We start from the raw sequence: 13,647 nt of genomic DNA on the forward strand, positions 1-13,647 counted from the left end.
TTGTCGGTGCACAGACGAGGAGACGTCTCACGAAGCTTCAGCGCAGTCTGGAACCCTAGTTCTTTTTGTAACTAGTTGTTTGGCATGAGGCCCAGTCATGAGGGCCCTTAATGACTGAGCTCAAGGAACACAAAAAGGTGAACTTGTTTTGCTATCGTCTATTGTTTTTCAATAACTAGCGTATAGGAGTAGATTGAAATAGAGATTTCTCCGAACAGTGCTGGATGAACACCTCAAGAGACTCACACAACCTATTCTGGGAATTGGTGATCATTGTTTGTGTCCATGTTTAATTGAATTCAAATTTAATATTTAACTTTTCCTCCACACCGACCCCATATATAACATTCAATGTACTTTTTCCCTAAAACAGAAAATTGGGAGTTCGTGAACATTGTAAGAAATATACCAGCCGGGCATGGTGGCTCACACCTGTAATCCCAACACTTTGGGAGGCTGAGGTGGGTGGATCACCTGAGGTCAGGAGTTCAAGATCAGCCTGGCCAACATGATGAAACCCCATCTCTATTAAAAATACAAAAAATTAGCCAAGCGTGGTGGCATTCACCTGTAATCCCAGCTACTCAGATGCTGAGGCAGGAGAATCGCTTGAACCTGGGAGGCGGAGCCTGCAGTGAGCCGAGATCGTGCCACTGCACTCCAGCCTAGGCAACAAGAGCAAAACTCAAAGGAAGGAAGGAAGGAAGGAAGGAAGGAAGGAAGGAAGGAAGGAAGGAAGGAAGGAAGGAAGGAAGGAAGGAAGGAAGGAGGGAGGGAGGGAGGGAGGGAGGGAGGGAGGAAAGGAAGGGGGGAGAGAGAGAGAGAGAAGAGGAGAGGAGAAGAGAAGAGAAGAGAAGAGAAGAGAAGAGAAAAGAAAAGAAAAGAAAAGAAAAGAAAAGAAAAGAAAAGAAAGAAAAGAAAGAGAAGAGAAAAGAAAAGAAAAGAAAAGACACCAAGGCCAGTTGGGCCGGGGCGGTGGTTCGGCCTTCCACTGCAGTGACAATAAATAGGCTTCCTGGGCTCTGGGGAACGGAGAAGGACATCGAGTTTACCTAGTGTCTAAGTGATGTAAATTTATCCCCCACCGAGGAAGGGCCTGGCCTGAATGCAAGAGTTACCACAGCAACAAGACTATCCTGGCAATAAATCCTCTCCAGGGCAAGGCTGCAAGTGAGGGAGGCGGGAGTGTGCAGCTGACCTCACAGCTAGATTATCACCATGTGCTCCACAAACTCCTCCTCCACGGGTGACTGTCAGAGCTAACCCAGAGAGCAGGGAACCCTCCATGCCACCAAATCAAAGCCTCCCCAGCCATACTAGGGATCTGGCTAACTCTCTCCAGAGAACGGCAGTCCTCAAACCTTAGCTGTGCGTCAGAATCCTGGAAGGCATGTTAAGATATGGACTGCTGGGCCCTAACTCCAAAGTTGTTGCTTCAGTGGTCGGGGCTGGAATCCAAGTGTTTGCATTTCGAACAAGTTCCCAGGTGAAGCTGATGCTCCTGGTCTGGGGACCACACATTTTTATTTATTTTTAAAAATTATTTAATTTTCTTTCTTTTTTTTTTTTTTTTTTTGAGACAGGGCCTTGCTCTGTCAGCCAGGCTGAAGTACAGTGGCCTGATCAGAGCTCACTGCAGCCTCGAACTCCTGGGCTCAAGTGATCCTCCCACCTCAGCCTCCTGAGTAGCTGGGACTACAGGCACACACCACCATACCCAGCTAATTGTTTTAAAATAGTTTTTAGAGATGGGGGTGTCACTATGTTGCCCAGGCTGGTCTTGAACTCTGGGTCTCAATCTACGCTCCAGCCTCAGCCTCCCAAAGTGCTGGGATTACAGGCGTGAGCCACCACACCTGTTTGGGACCACACTTTGAGAAAGTGCTAAACCCTTGGTTTAGCTTTCTACTCCTTATAATATTTGGTGCTTGAGAATTCTCACACAGTCAACAATATTCTAGGACAGTCCGGACCTATCAGTCCTGGTCACGCTGTCTGGAGAGAAGGATCAAGCCAGGCATGAAAGACCCAAGAGTGGGAATGCCTCTTCCAGCTAGGCTGCTCCGGCCACTGTTCAGACACACTAACCCCAGCACCCTAACCTGGGGAGCAGTGGGATGTATCAGGTGTAGAGATAGCTGCATGTGCATTTGTGAACACTGTGTGGGTAGCAGAGATGACAGTTCTCACCAGCCGTGCCAGAAGAGTCTAGTGATGGTTCTGCCAGTGACAATCAATCTCACATGAATTCAATGACTCAGTGGGCCAGGACAAAGCAGACAGGTTAGCAGCTGGATCCAGCCTCTGCCAGTCAAAAGCTGTGTGACCTGGGCAAATTTCCTTACTTCTCAGAATCTTGCTTTGCAAAGAACTCATTACTTTGCAAGGGTAAGCCTGTGGATTGGTCAGTATTTGGAAATGTTTTAAGTGAGATATTTCTTGCCTGCATCTTTTCCTTCATTCCTCTTCTCCCCTTTAAGCTGGGAGCATTCCTTACTTTGGGGTAAGGGCTGAGGTTTTGAGGACAGTCCTGCTGCAGGTGGAATTGGTGGACCGGCAGCATCAGCATTACCTGGGAGGGAAGCAAATTCTGGGACCACAGCCCACATCTACTGAATCTCCATCTCAGTCTCTGGGGATGAGGCCCAGAAATCTGTGTTTTAGCATATAACGTCCTCAGGTTATTATACACAGGTGACTGAGCAGCTCTGGCCTAGAACAAAAAAGTTTCAGTGTAGAGGCTTCAAAATCCATCGTTGACAGCATGGTCTGAAAAACAGTATGCATATGTTGTATGCAGTATGTTGAGAAAGGGTTTTTCTTTGGAGGCCAAAGCTTAGAAAACCAAGCACAGAGTTTATGTTACAAACCGTGGTGTCAGGAGGCATTTGTGTTGAAGCCCTCTCTATCCCTAAAGGAAGAACAGTTGGATCAGTGGGAAACAGAGCAGGACCAGATGGGGTGAGATTAGATCTCGGAGGAATTGCAGGGTACAGCCTCCTTCTCACCCCACCAGGCCCTGGCTTGAAAAGGTTTACTGGGTGGGTCAGACTGTCCCCCAAGAGGTGAAGTAGCAGACAGTTCCAGCCAGAGGTATACAACTGGAGGAAAGAAAGGGCTGAGAGGCCATCACAGGGGCACCGGGCACCCCAATTTATGGAGGGACTAGAGACAGAGAGGGAGGCAATCTGGGGAAGGAACTGTGCGGAAAACCAGAAGGAAGCCGAGGCGGGACAGCATGCGTCCAGGGCTGGCGGGATTACTATTATGAGCCAGGAGCCCTGAAAAGCAGTGAGGGCAGCTTCAGAGGCAAAGCATGAGTGGGAACAGTCGTTGCCCTGTCCTGGGTGGTGAGAGACAGTGTGGCCTATGTGACTTTTCTTGCTGGTCCCGAGGGTCACTCCAGGCCTGCCTGTGATAACCTCACCCTGTGCTGATCCTGGGGAAGGTTCTCTCTGGGTTTCTCCCCTGCAGACCCAGGGCTGTGGAGGAGCTGGCACTGAGGAAGGCACCCCCACAGGGCCCTCCAGCCCAGAAAGGGACCTGGGAGGCACTTGGCTCCACTGCCCTGAGGGATTGGGTAACCTGGGTGTGTCCCCGCCGTTCCTGGAGAGTTGGCTCCTTCCCTCCCTCCTCTCCAAAAACAAACTCAGACGCCCATGATGAGGTCAGTTTCAGTTGAAGCTGCTTTGCATAAAAAACGAAACATCTTCCTCTTGATGGGAATACTTACACCAAAAGCTTTATGAGGATGGCTTTGACGGCTGCGAGGTCAGGAGATGGGAGTTTTCCTCTCGATCTGCAGGACCTTGGGGAAATCACTCACCAGCTAATGTGTGTCAGTGCTTACCGTGTGCCAGGCACCTTTGAATCCTCCCACAGCCCTTGAGGCTTTTTCAGTGAATGCTGAGAGGCGGGTGCTTTGCCTGGCTGCCAGGGCCCTGTAATCAGCAGAGCCGGGATTTGCGCCTGGGGGTCCAGGATGAAGCTAAGTGTTAGCGCATCCCCGAGATCCTTCCCAGTGCCCAGACTTCCTGCTTTCTCTAGTTCTAAATCACTGGCCATCTGACTGTGGGAGACTATGGCTTAGGCTGGCCACACTTATTCTGATCTTGGGGGCTAGGATGTCCCAGATGGCTGCATCCTGCCATGACCATGGGTAAACAGCTTCACTTGCCCCGAAGCTTCCTTTACAGGGAGAACAGGGCAAGACCCCACAGCAGCCACAGCAGATGCATGGCTCTCACCACCAGCCTGTGTTTTTAAGGGCAGAGACCTTGTCTTCTCACTTTTGTATACTGCCCCTCTACCCCATGCTTCAGAGAACACGGCACGTGGTACGTGTTCCTTAAACGTTTCTGATTAAACCCAGTGACAAATCCTTTTGCAAAGATATATACCACAGTTGAGCTCTGGCATACTTACTCATGAGATTTTTAAGCATTCATTTATTCAACAAATATTTATGTATGTATTTATTTATTTTGTTTCATTTTTTAAATTACTTTTCTTGGGGGAGGGGGGCTTTCCAGCAAAAACCAGAAAGCCTGCTAGACAAACTCTAAAAGAGCTGTTAACACTTCAACAAATATTTAAATGAGTGCCTACTCTCTGCCAGGCACACACCAGGTGATACGTGATCCAATGGTGATCAAAACAATAGGTCCTCATGGGGTTACAGTCTTGTGGGGAAGAAATGGACTAATCAGTTTCCCAAATGCACATAAAATGACAGCTATGAGAAGGTGACTGAAGGAAAGGGTCACAGACTGTGGAAGCATAGGCAAGAGGCCTGCCTGGGCTTCAGGGAGGCATCCCTGAGGTGAAGGCTTGCACATTGATCCACCCACCTACCATCTAGTAGGGACCACATTCCAGAGAGACCTACCTTCCTTCCTTCCCTTCCTTCCCTTCCTTCCCCTCCTTCCCCTCCTTCCCCTCCTTCTCTTCCTTCCCATCCTTCCCTTCCTTCCCCTCCTTCCCCTCCTTCCCCTCCTTCTCTTCCTTCCCATCCTTCCCTTCCTTCCCTTCCTTCCCCTCCTTCCCTTCCCCTCCTTCTCTTCCTTCCCATCCTTCCCTTCCTTCCCCTCCTTCCCTTCCCCTCCTTCTCTTCCTTCCCATCCTTCCCTTCCTTCCCCTCCTTCCCCTCCTTCTCTTCCTTCCCATCCTTCCCTTCCTTCCCCTCCTTCCCCTCCTTCCTTTCCTTCCCCTCCTTCTCTTCCTTCCCCTCCTTCCCCTCCTTCTCTTCCTTCCCATCCTTCCCTTCCTTCCCCTCCTTCCCCTCCTTCTCTTCCTTCCCATCCTTCCCTTCCTTCCCCTCCTTCCCTTCCCCTCCTTCTCTTCCTTCCCATCCTTCCCTTCCTTCCCCTCCTTCCCTTCCCCTCCTTCTCTTCCTTCCCATCCTTCCCTTCCTTCCCCTCCTTCCCCTCCTTCTCTTCCTTCCCATCCTTCCCTTCCTTCCCCTCCTTCCCCTCCTTCCTTTCCTTCCCCTCCTTCTCTTCCTTCCCATCCTTCCCATCCTTCCCTTCCTTCCCTTCCTTCCCTTCCTTCCCCTCCTTCCCTTCCTTCCCTCCATTTTTTTGAGACAGGATCTCACTCTGTCTCCCAGGCTTGAGTGCAGTGGTGAGATCCTAGTTCACTGCAGTTTCAAACTCCTGGGCTCAGGCAATGCTCCTGCCTCAGCCTCCTGGGTAGCTGGGACTACAGGTGGGTGCCACCATGCCCAGATAATTTTTAAAAATTTATAGTAGAGATGAGGTTTCACTGTGTTGCCGAAGCTGGTCTCGAACTCCTGGCCTCAAACAGTCTCTGCCCATCTCTGCCTCCCAAAGTGCTGGGATTACAGATGTCACCTGCCGCGCCTGGCCCACAGGAGCAACTTCTGTAGTAGGCAGGTGGATCCTCTATGCAATGATAGAAATTAAATGAATGTCCGTTCAAACTATTTGGAGGCCACACTGCACATCCATTCAGTTATCAAAAATAAATTAACAATATGAAACCTACCATTGACAAAGCCATAGGGAAATAGGTACAAACCATGTATTGCTAGGAGCACTGCAACTTAGTTCAACTTTTTTGGAGGACAACCTGGCAACATGTAGCTAGAGCTTTAGATACTGTACCCTAGGGGTTCGCTTTGGGGAGTGTTTCTTTTCTTTTCTTTCTTCTTCTTCTTTCTTTTTTTTTTGTTTGTTTTGTTTTGTGTGACGGAGTCTTGCTCCGTCACCCAGGATGGAGTGCGGTGGTGGGATCTCAGCTCGCTGCAACCTCCACCTCCCAGGCTCAAGTGATACTCATGCCTCAGCCTCCCGAGTAGCTGGGTTTACAAGCTCACGCCACCACGCCCAGCTAATTTTTGTATTTTTAGTAGAGACAGGGTTTCACTATGTTGGCTGGGCTGGTCTTTAACTCCTGACCTCAAGTGATCCTTCCACCTTGGCCTCCCAAAGTGCTGGAATTACAGACATGAGCCACCACGCCTGGCTAGTTTGAGGAGTATTTCAAAAGGAAATGCAGTGGTATTTATAATAAAAAAAAAAAATTTAAAGGAAATAAGACCCGATTAATATGTGAAAAACAATAATATATAAATACATGGATTGCAGCAGGCACTGACAGGGTTGTAGTTGTTTATGCGCCTTCCTGACGTTCATGAACGTCACCTCCTTGGATGCTCATGTCACTTCTATGAGGAACAGGAAGCTCTGGGCACCCAGCTGGTGAGGGCAAGAGTCATGTGTGCCCCACATGACACCACACTGCTAACTTCCATCTCACCGGTCCCCAGGCTGTCTGTGCTCCTGAGGGGACTCTGGGGCATGGTGACACTCCCCAGTGGGCAAGGGAGCTGAGGTCACAGTCTGCTTTCAACACTCATACCTGAGTCACTGCCTGGGCCTGAGTAGGGGAAATCCAGCCCCTGCCTGCTGCAGCCACATGGCCTGGCTCCCCCAGCTCTGGGGGATGTCACTGTTCTGTGGGTATCAAGCTGTGTGACGGTGAAGCCAGGTGCCCTCTCCCTACAGCCGCCCTTGGCCCACGGAGCCTGCCTGCTGGGATGCGGAGGAGGGGGTCCCAGCCCCTCCTGTCCCATGTCAGGTCTGTAGCACACAGACTGCCTGCCCAGGGTCCTCAGATCAGCTGTCTTCGCTCTGACCTGCAGGTCTCGGCTCCTGCATACTGCAAGCTGGGTGCCTTCCTTCTACAGAACCCAGGCGCCCTTGCAAGGAAACCATGGAATTTCCCCAGCAAGGAGTCTGCGGCAACTCCAGGCCACAGGAAGGTCACAAATGGTCAGACAAGGAATGAATTCCAGGGAGGAAGCACCAGCCCTGCCCATGCTGTCTGGGGCCCCTACCAAGGCGACAGGAAAGCTCCACAAACAGAACCCGGAGCGTCCAGGGAGCGTCTGGGCTGCAGGTAGGTGTCGCCTTACACACTTTACACCAGGCCCCTTCCTGCCTCCCATTTAGAGCCTCTTGGACCAATCACATCAGAATCTCTAGGGCAGGACCTGTGGGCATCCATGCTTTTTAAAAGTCCTCCAGGGGTTTGCAGTGTGCCGACAAGGTTCAGGGCCACTAATTTAAACCCTGAAATTCTTACACCAGATCTTTCTACAGTTTGGGGTAAGCTACTTTCCTGTCTATGGAAATCCTGCTTGTTCTACAGGGCACATCTCAACCGCCCCCCATTTGATGAAGCCTTCCTTGACTTCCCAGTTTCCTGAGGCGAAGTTAATTGCTTCCCCACCATCATTAATTCTGGTGGGGTCCGGGCCATGCCTGGGTGCAAATCCTGCCTCCATGACTTCCTAGTTGTGCCATGGCCACGTCTCTCCACTTCTGCAAGCCTCAATTTTCTTATCTGTAAAATGAGGCTAATAATAAAAGTACCTATTTTATAGGGTTAGTGTACAATTAAATGCAATCATCTGCTTATAACAGTGGTGGTCAGTAAATGCTAGCCATTTCTTATAACTCAAATTCTTTTCTGCCTTGTCTGTACTTTCAAAATGCAAACTCCTTGAAAGTTGAGCCTGAGTCCACCCCAGCCTCGTGCTCCCCGCACCCTGTCTACACCATCCTCTGCATGTAGCAGTATTCAATAACTATTTGATGAATAAATGAATCGGAAGGGAATCCTTATGTGACATTAGAACTTGCTTCCCAATTTAGCTCTGGAATAAATCCAGAGTCCATATGTTGATTTGTTGAGCAATGTTTTCCTTTATTGAGTGCTTCCTATCTACTGGGCTCTGAGAATTTAAAGATAAACACACAATTACGGTCATTGAGCAGAGTCTGGCGGAGGACACAGATTCATGACCTTGTTGTTTTATTATGCTTGTAACATTGTCTCAGAAGTGCCACCGAGGCACAAAGGAAGAAGAGGGGAAGGGGAGGGAGCAAGGAAGTGTTAGTGCAGAGGATACAAGGAGAAGGAGTTTGCTGGGTAGAGAGGCAGGGAAGGGTATTGGAGCTGAGGAAACAGTACCTGCGAGGCCAGAAAGGCCCAAGAGGGCGAGCGGCAATCTGCCAGCCAGGGAGGGTCTGGTCGTGTTTGTGTTCCGAGAAGGTAAACAGAGAGCACCTGGGCTGGTTTCCTTCTCTCAGGCCGTCCTGGCAACCACGCCTTACTGAAAGGAGTCCTGACTCAGAGTTGCTGTGCTGTCCCTTCTCCTGTCCCTGCCTAGAAGAGGCCTCTCAGGTTGACCAAGCTTTGCTCCCACCTGTGGGTGAGAAGGGCAGATGGCCGAGAGTGGGTGCGGAGGAGGAGGAAGATTGGATGGCAATGGTCCTGGGAGTTTCATTCACTGGAGGTGTAACTTTCAGGCTCAAACTAGAGGCAAAAGATGGGGCAGTCCATGAGAAACGGGCGGGGGAGCAGGCGTAGCAGAGGGGCCCCGGCTGCTGCCTGGCCGGGGACTTGCCTCTTCTGTTTGTTTGTTAGAAATCATGACTCTGCCATTATTTGCTGTGACATCTTGGGTACTTAACCCCTCACTCGAGACCTCAGTGTCATCTTCTGTAAACTGAATGGCGTGGGCCAGGTGATCTTTCAACTCTCTAATTCCAAGGAAGAAGGAAGTTCAGGGAGCGGTGTGGATTTTGTAGATAAGGGGCCGAGGGTGGGGACTCCCAGACAGGACAAAGTCTCTTCTGGAGGGAGCAGCAGCTTTTTCAGAGTGGGTGGGTGGCGGAGCTCACCTTCCTTTGTTGCTCCTAGGCCTGGTGCAGCCTCAAACCCCGGCAGATACTGAGGAGGTGGGGGAGTGGAGCTCCTCCCCTCACCCAGCAGAGAGGAGCCGAGCGGAGCAGCCTCAGCCAGGCGGCCCGGGAGAAGTGCTAGGGTACAGCTGCCCCAGGCACCTCTGATCCCGATCCCAGCTGCTCTTCTCCTCCCCAGCACTGTATAGCCCACAGGAGCTAAATCCAGGGCAGACCTCAGGCTTCTGCCGAAGGGTAGAGGGTGGCAGTGGGAGATCAGCCAGGCGTCTGGGCCAAGAGCCCAGGGAATAGCTGGTGGCCATAGCACAGGCTACGTGAGGCTAGGTAGCGGGCTCACCTCCCCTCAGCCCCCACCCACCTCCTGCTGGCCTGAGGCATCCTGGGGACCCCTCAATCCCCACATCTTAGTCACAGTCCCTGAAAGTCCCCGGGTTCACAAGGATTCTATTTGAAGCAATGGTTCTCTCTACTTTTATAAGCACCCAGCACCAACCTTTTGTGAAGATATAAAATCAAAGTAAAAATCTCTATAATTATTATTATTATTATTATTATTTTGAGACAGAGTCTCGCTCTGTCGCTCAGGCTGGAGTGCAGTGGCGCGATCCTTGGCTCACTGCAAGCTCCGCCTCCTGGGTTCAAGCGATTCTCCTGCCTCAGCCTCCCAAGTAGCTGGGACTACAGGCACCTGCCACAACACCCGGCTAATTTTTTTTTTTTTTTTTTTTGTATTTTTAGTAGAGATGAGGTTTCACTATGTTAGCCAGGATGGTCTCGATCTCCTGACCTCGTGATCCGCCTGCCTCGGCCTCCCAAAGTGCTAGGATTACAGGCGTGAGCCACTGCGCCCAGCCTATAATTATTTTTTTTAAAGCAAACACTCACACATGGATTAAGAGGATCTGTTCACCATTCGCGCGGCAAACGTTTACTGAGCATTTAGTATGCCAAGCCCCGTGCTGGGCTCAGGAGGACCCAGGACCCAGGGTGGGAGCAGAACCCCATGGAACTGCCTAGGAGGTTCAGGAAAGACTCCTTTAGAGAGGAGAACCTTGAGCTGAGACCAGGAGAGCTGGAGAAATGTGGCCAACTGAAGGAGACAGGCCAGCCTGAGCCAGGGCCAGGAGGCAGGGACTGTGAGTAGTTTATTGTGGTTGAAACAGGGAGTTGACAGGGAAATGTTCCTTTTCCTGCACTCACACAATTGTAATGATCTGTGTTGCTATTTGTTTAGTGTCTGTATCCCCTGCTAGACCACAAGCTCCAGGAGTGGGTACAGTGTGTATGTTCACTGTTGCATCCTAGCACCCAGCACGATGCCTAGCACAGGGGTCCCCAACCCCCAGACCAAGGACCAGTACTGGTCGTGGCCTGTTAGGAAGCGGGTGCACAGCAGGAGGCGGCTGGCGTTACCACCTGAGCTCCGCCTCCTGTCAGATCAGCAGTGGCATTAGATTCTCCTCAGAGCTTGAACCCTCCTGTGAACTGTGTGTGTGAGGGATCTAGGTTGCACCCTCCTTATGACAATTTAATGCCTGATAATCTGAGGTGGAACAGTTTCATGCCGAAACCAGCCTGCCCCGCCAGCGGAAAACTTGTCTTCCATGAAACTGGTCCCTGGTGCCAAAAAAGTCAGGAACCACTGGCCTAGCACATAGCAAGTGTTCACTTAAATTGGTGTCACAGGAACAAGTAAAAGAAATAATTCTCATGTGGGTGAGAAGGGGCTGTGAAGTCATGCTAATGAGTTTGGACATTATCCCAGGGCCAACAGGAGCCACTGAAGGTTTTGGGTTTTTTTCTTATAATCATTTAGAATTTTGGGTGCAGTGGCTCATGCCTATAATCCCAGGACTTTGGGAGCCTGAGGTGGGTGGATCACTTGGGGAGTTTGAAACCAGCTTGGCCAACATGGTGAAACCCCGTCTCTACTAAAAGTACAAAAATAGCCAGGCATGGCCTGTAATCCCAGCTAGTGGGGAGGCTGAAACGCGATAATCACTTGAACCCAGGGGGCGGATATTGCAGTGAGCTGAGATCATGCCACTGCACTCCAGCCTGGGCAACAGAGTGAAACTCTGTCTCAAATAATAATAATAATAAAAAATGATTTTATTTTTGTTTTTATGAGATGGAGTCTCACTATGTTGCCCAGGCTGGTCTCGAACTCCTGAGTTCAAGCAATCCACCCACCTGAGCCTCCCAAGGTGCTGGGATTACAGGCGTGAGCCACTGCGCCCGGCCCACCGGAGGTTTTAAATAGAGGAATGTCATGGTCATTTTTGCCCTTTACAAATCCCTTTTTGGCTTTGGTGTGGAGAACGGCCGGGATCAGAGAGTTCACTTGAGACCTGAAGTCAGTGGTGTCTCTGGAGGGGCCAGCACAGCTTTGAGAGTTTAAGGAGACTTGATTCAGGGGTGCAGGGAGTGACTGGATGCCAGGAGTGAGGGAGACAGAGGTGGCTGGGAGGACACCAGGCTTCTAGCCCTGGCAGGTTTCCCACTGTGGTCCCCTAGGACGGTGTACACGCCCACATTGCCATGCTTACCTCAGGGCATTGTTGATTGATCGTCTCTTTATGGGACTCGCCCCAGCAAGTGGGCCAGGGAGGGAAGGCCAGGGCGGGCCCTGTTCACCTTTGCAGCTCTCATGCCCATCATATGAGGGTAACTGCTCAGTTACTCTGAGCATAGTAACTGCTCAGTTAATGTTTAGTGGATGAAATTCTGGTTGGAATTTGTGTATACAGCTTTGTTTTCAGAAGGGTGGGAGATAAATTACTGTTTAGTAAATGCAATGTCTTAGACATAGTGCACCCAAAAGAAAAAAATCATTTCAGGGACAGGTGTAATGGCTCATACCTGTGATCCCAGCAATTTCAGAGGCCGAGGCAGGAGTATTGCTTGAAGCCAGGAGTTTGAGACTATCCTGGGTGTGGGGAAAAGAAAGAGAGATCAAACTGTTACTGTGTCTACATAGAAAGAAGTAGACATAAGAGACTCCATTTTGTTCTGTATTTGAGATGCTGTTAATCTGTGACCCTACCCCCAACCCTGTCCTTGCAAGAGACATGTGCTGTGGTGACTCAAGGTTTAAAGGATTTGGGGCTGTGCAGGGTGTGCTTTGTTAAACAAGTGCCTGAAGGCAGCTTGCTGGTTAAAAGTCATCACCATTCTCTTAATCTCAAGTACCCAGGGACACGTACACTGCGGAAGGTCGCAGGGACCTCTGCCCAGGAAAGCTAGGTATTGTCCAAGGTTTCTCCCCATGTGATAGTCTGAGATATGGCCTCGTGGGAAGGGAAAGACCTGATCGTCCCCCAGCCTGGCACCCGTGAAGGGTCTGTGCTGAGGGGACCAGTACAAGAGGAAAGAAGGCCTCTTGGCAGTTGAGGTAGAGAAAAGCATCTGTCTCCTGCCCGGCCCTGGGCAATGGAACATCCTGGAGATGTGGAGAGGAGGCTGGGAGTGACCTGGAGAAACAACTGTTAAGGAGGGGGCAGAGAATCGAGTGGCCAGGGAGCTCGGGGACACACCGGGAGGGCCACCTCAGGCCCGGAGGTCCTGTTGCCTCTTCTCCTGTGCCGTTACCCAGCAGGGTGACCAGGGGCCTGGGAGAGGGGCCAGCACTTTATGAACAAGCCAGTGCCTTGGGGTTTTGTTTCTTCCGGGTTCTGGCTCACCTTCCTCTTGTGGTCAGAAGAATGCAGAATCCTGTGGTTTCCCGCCGCGCGGTCACACGGCCTGCCTGCCGCACTTTCCTTCAGCTCCATCACTGAACTTCTTTCATTTTTGCAGACGAACCTTATCACCCTCCTCATAACCCCGGTTTCCCCTGCCTCCGCCCCACCCCCAGAGTGGTCCTGCCACCCTGCAAGTGAGCCAGGCTCTTCCCAGCTGCGCTCTGAGTGGGCTCAAGGGTGTTTCCTGGGCATGACACTACCTCTCCCTCCCACTGCCTCCATGCTCCTGCTTCCCTTCCCTCTGGTCTGGCTGAGGAAAAGGCCCAGAGCTGGCAGAGCAGGTGGAAAGCCCAAGGATGGCTGTCCCAGCTGCTGCACATTCAGGTTCTGGGAGCTGTGGCCCAGGTGCAGCAGTGTGTTGCTAAATGGATAACAACAGGCTCTGGGGGAAAGCAGTGCAGCATTCGCTGGTTTCTATGACACAAATACTCCCAGCACGGACAATTTCAGGCGACCACCATGATGTTACTGAAGGCAGAATGGGAAGAGGTGTGCAGTAGCACCTGCCATACGATATTTCCACTCCACAGACCCAATGGACAGGAGTAGCCTCAAGAATATCTATAATTGCAAAACGGACTACAAGAATTAGGAAGTGATATGTTTTGAGTATTTATTGCTTTTTAAATAATTTATTTTCAGTCAGGCACGGTGGTTCACGCCTGTAATCC

General features: G+C 50.8%; 1 long non-coding RNA gene and 1 other non-coding gene across 2 annotated transcripts in view; one reads left to right on the plus strand and one right to left on the minus strand.

Annotated features, from left to right (window-relative positions):
* Nucleotides 1–4,519: 4,519 nt before the first annotated feature.
* On the minus strand, nucleotides 4,520–4,582 carry LOC114679817 (U7 small nuclear RNA). The gene has a single exon (XR_003731911.1). It is a non-coding gene; the product is annotated as a U7 small nuclear RNA (small nuclear RNA).
* A 2,191-nt stretch (nucleotides 4,583–6,773) lies between these two features.
* Nucleotides 6,774–13,647, plus strand: part of LOC144329859 (uncharacterized) — a 67,880-nt gene continuing 61,006 nt past the window's right edge. Inside the window, exon 1 of the long non-coding RNA XR_013395555.1 lies at nucleotides 6,774–7,422. This is a non-coding gene — a long non-coding RNA (uncharacterized LOC144329859). The remainder of the gene's footprint in view (nucleotides 7,423–13,647) is intronic.

Source organism: Macaca mulatta, chromosome 7, assembly GCF_049350105.2.
Source record: "Macaca mulatta isolate MMU2019108-1 chromosome 7, T2T-MMU8v2.0, whole genome shotgun sequence".
Classification (NCBI taxonomy): Eukaryota; Metazoa; Chordata; class Mammalia; order Primates; family Cercopithecidae; genus Macaca; species Macaca mulatta.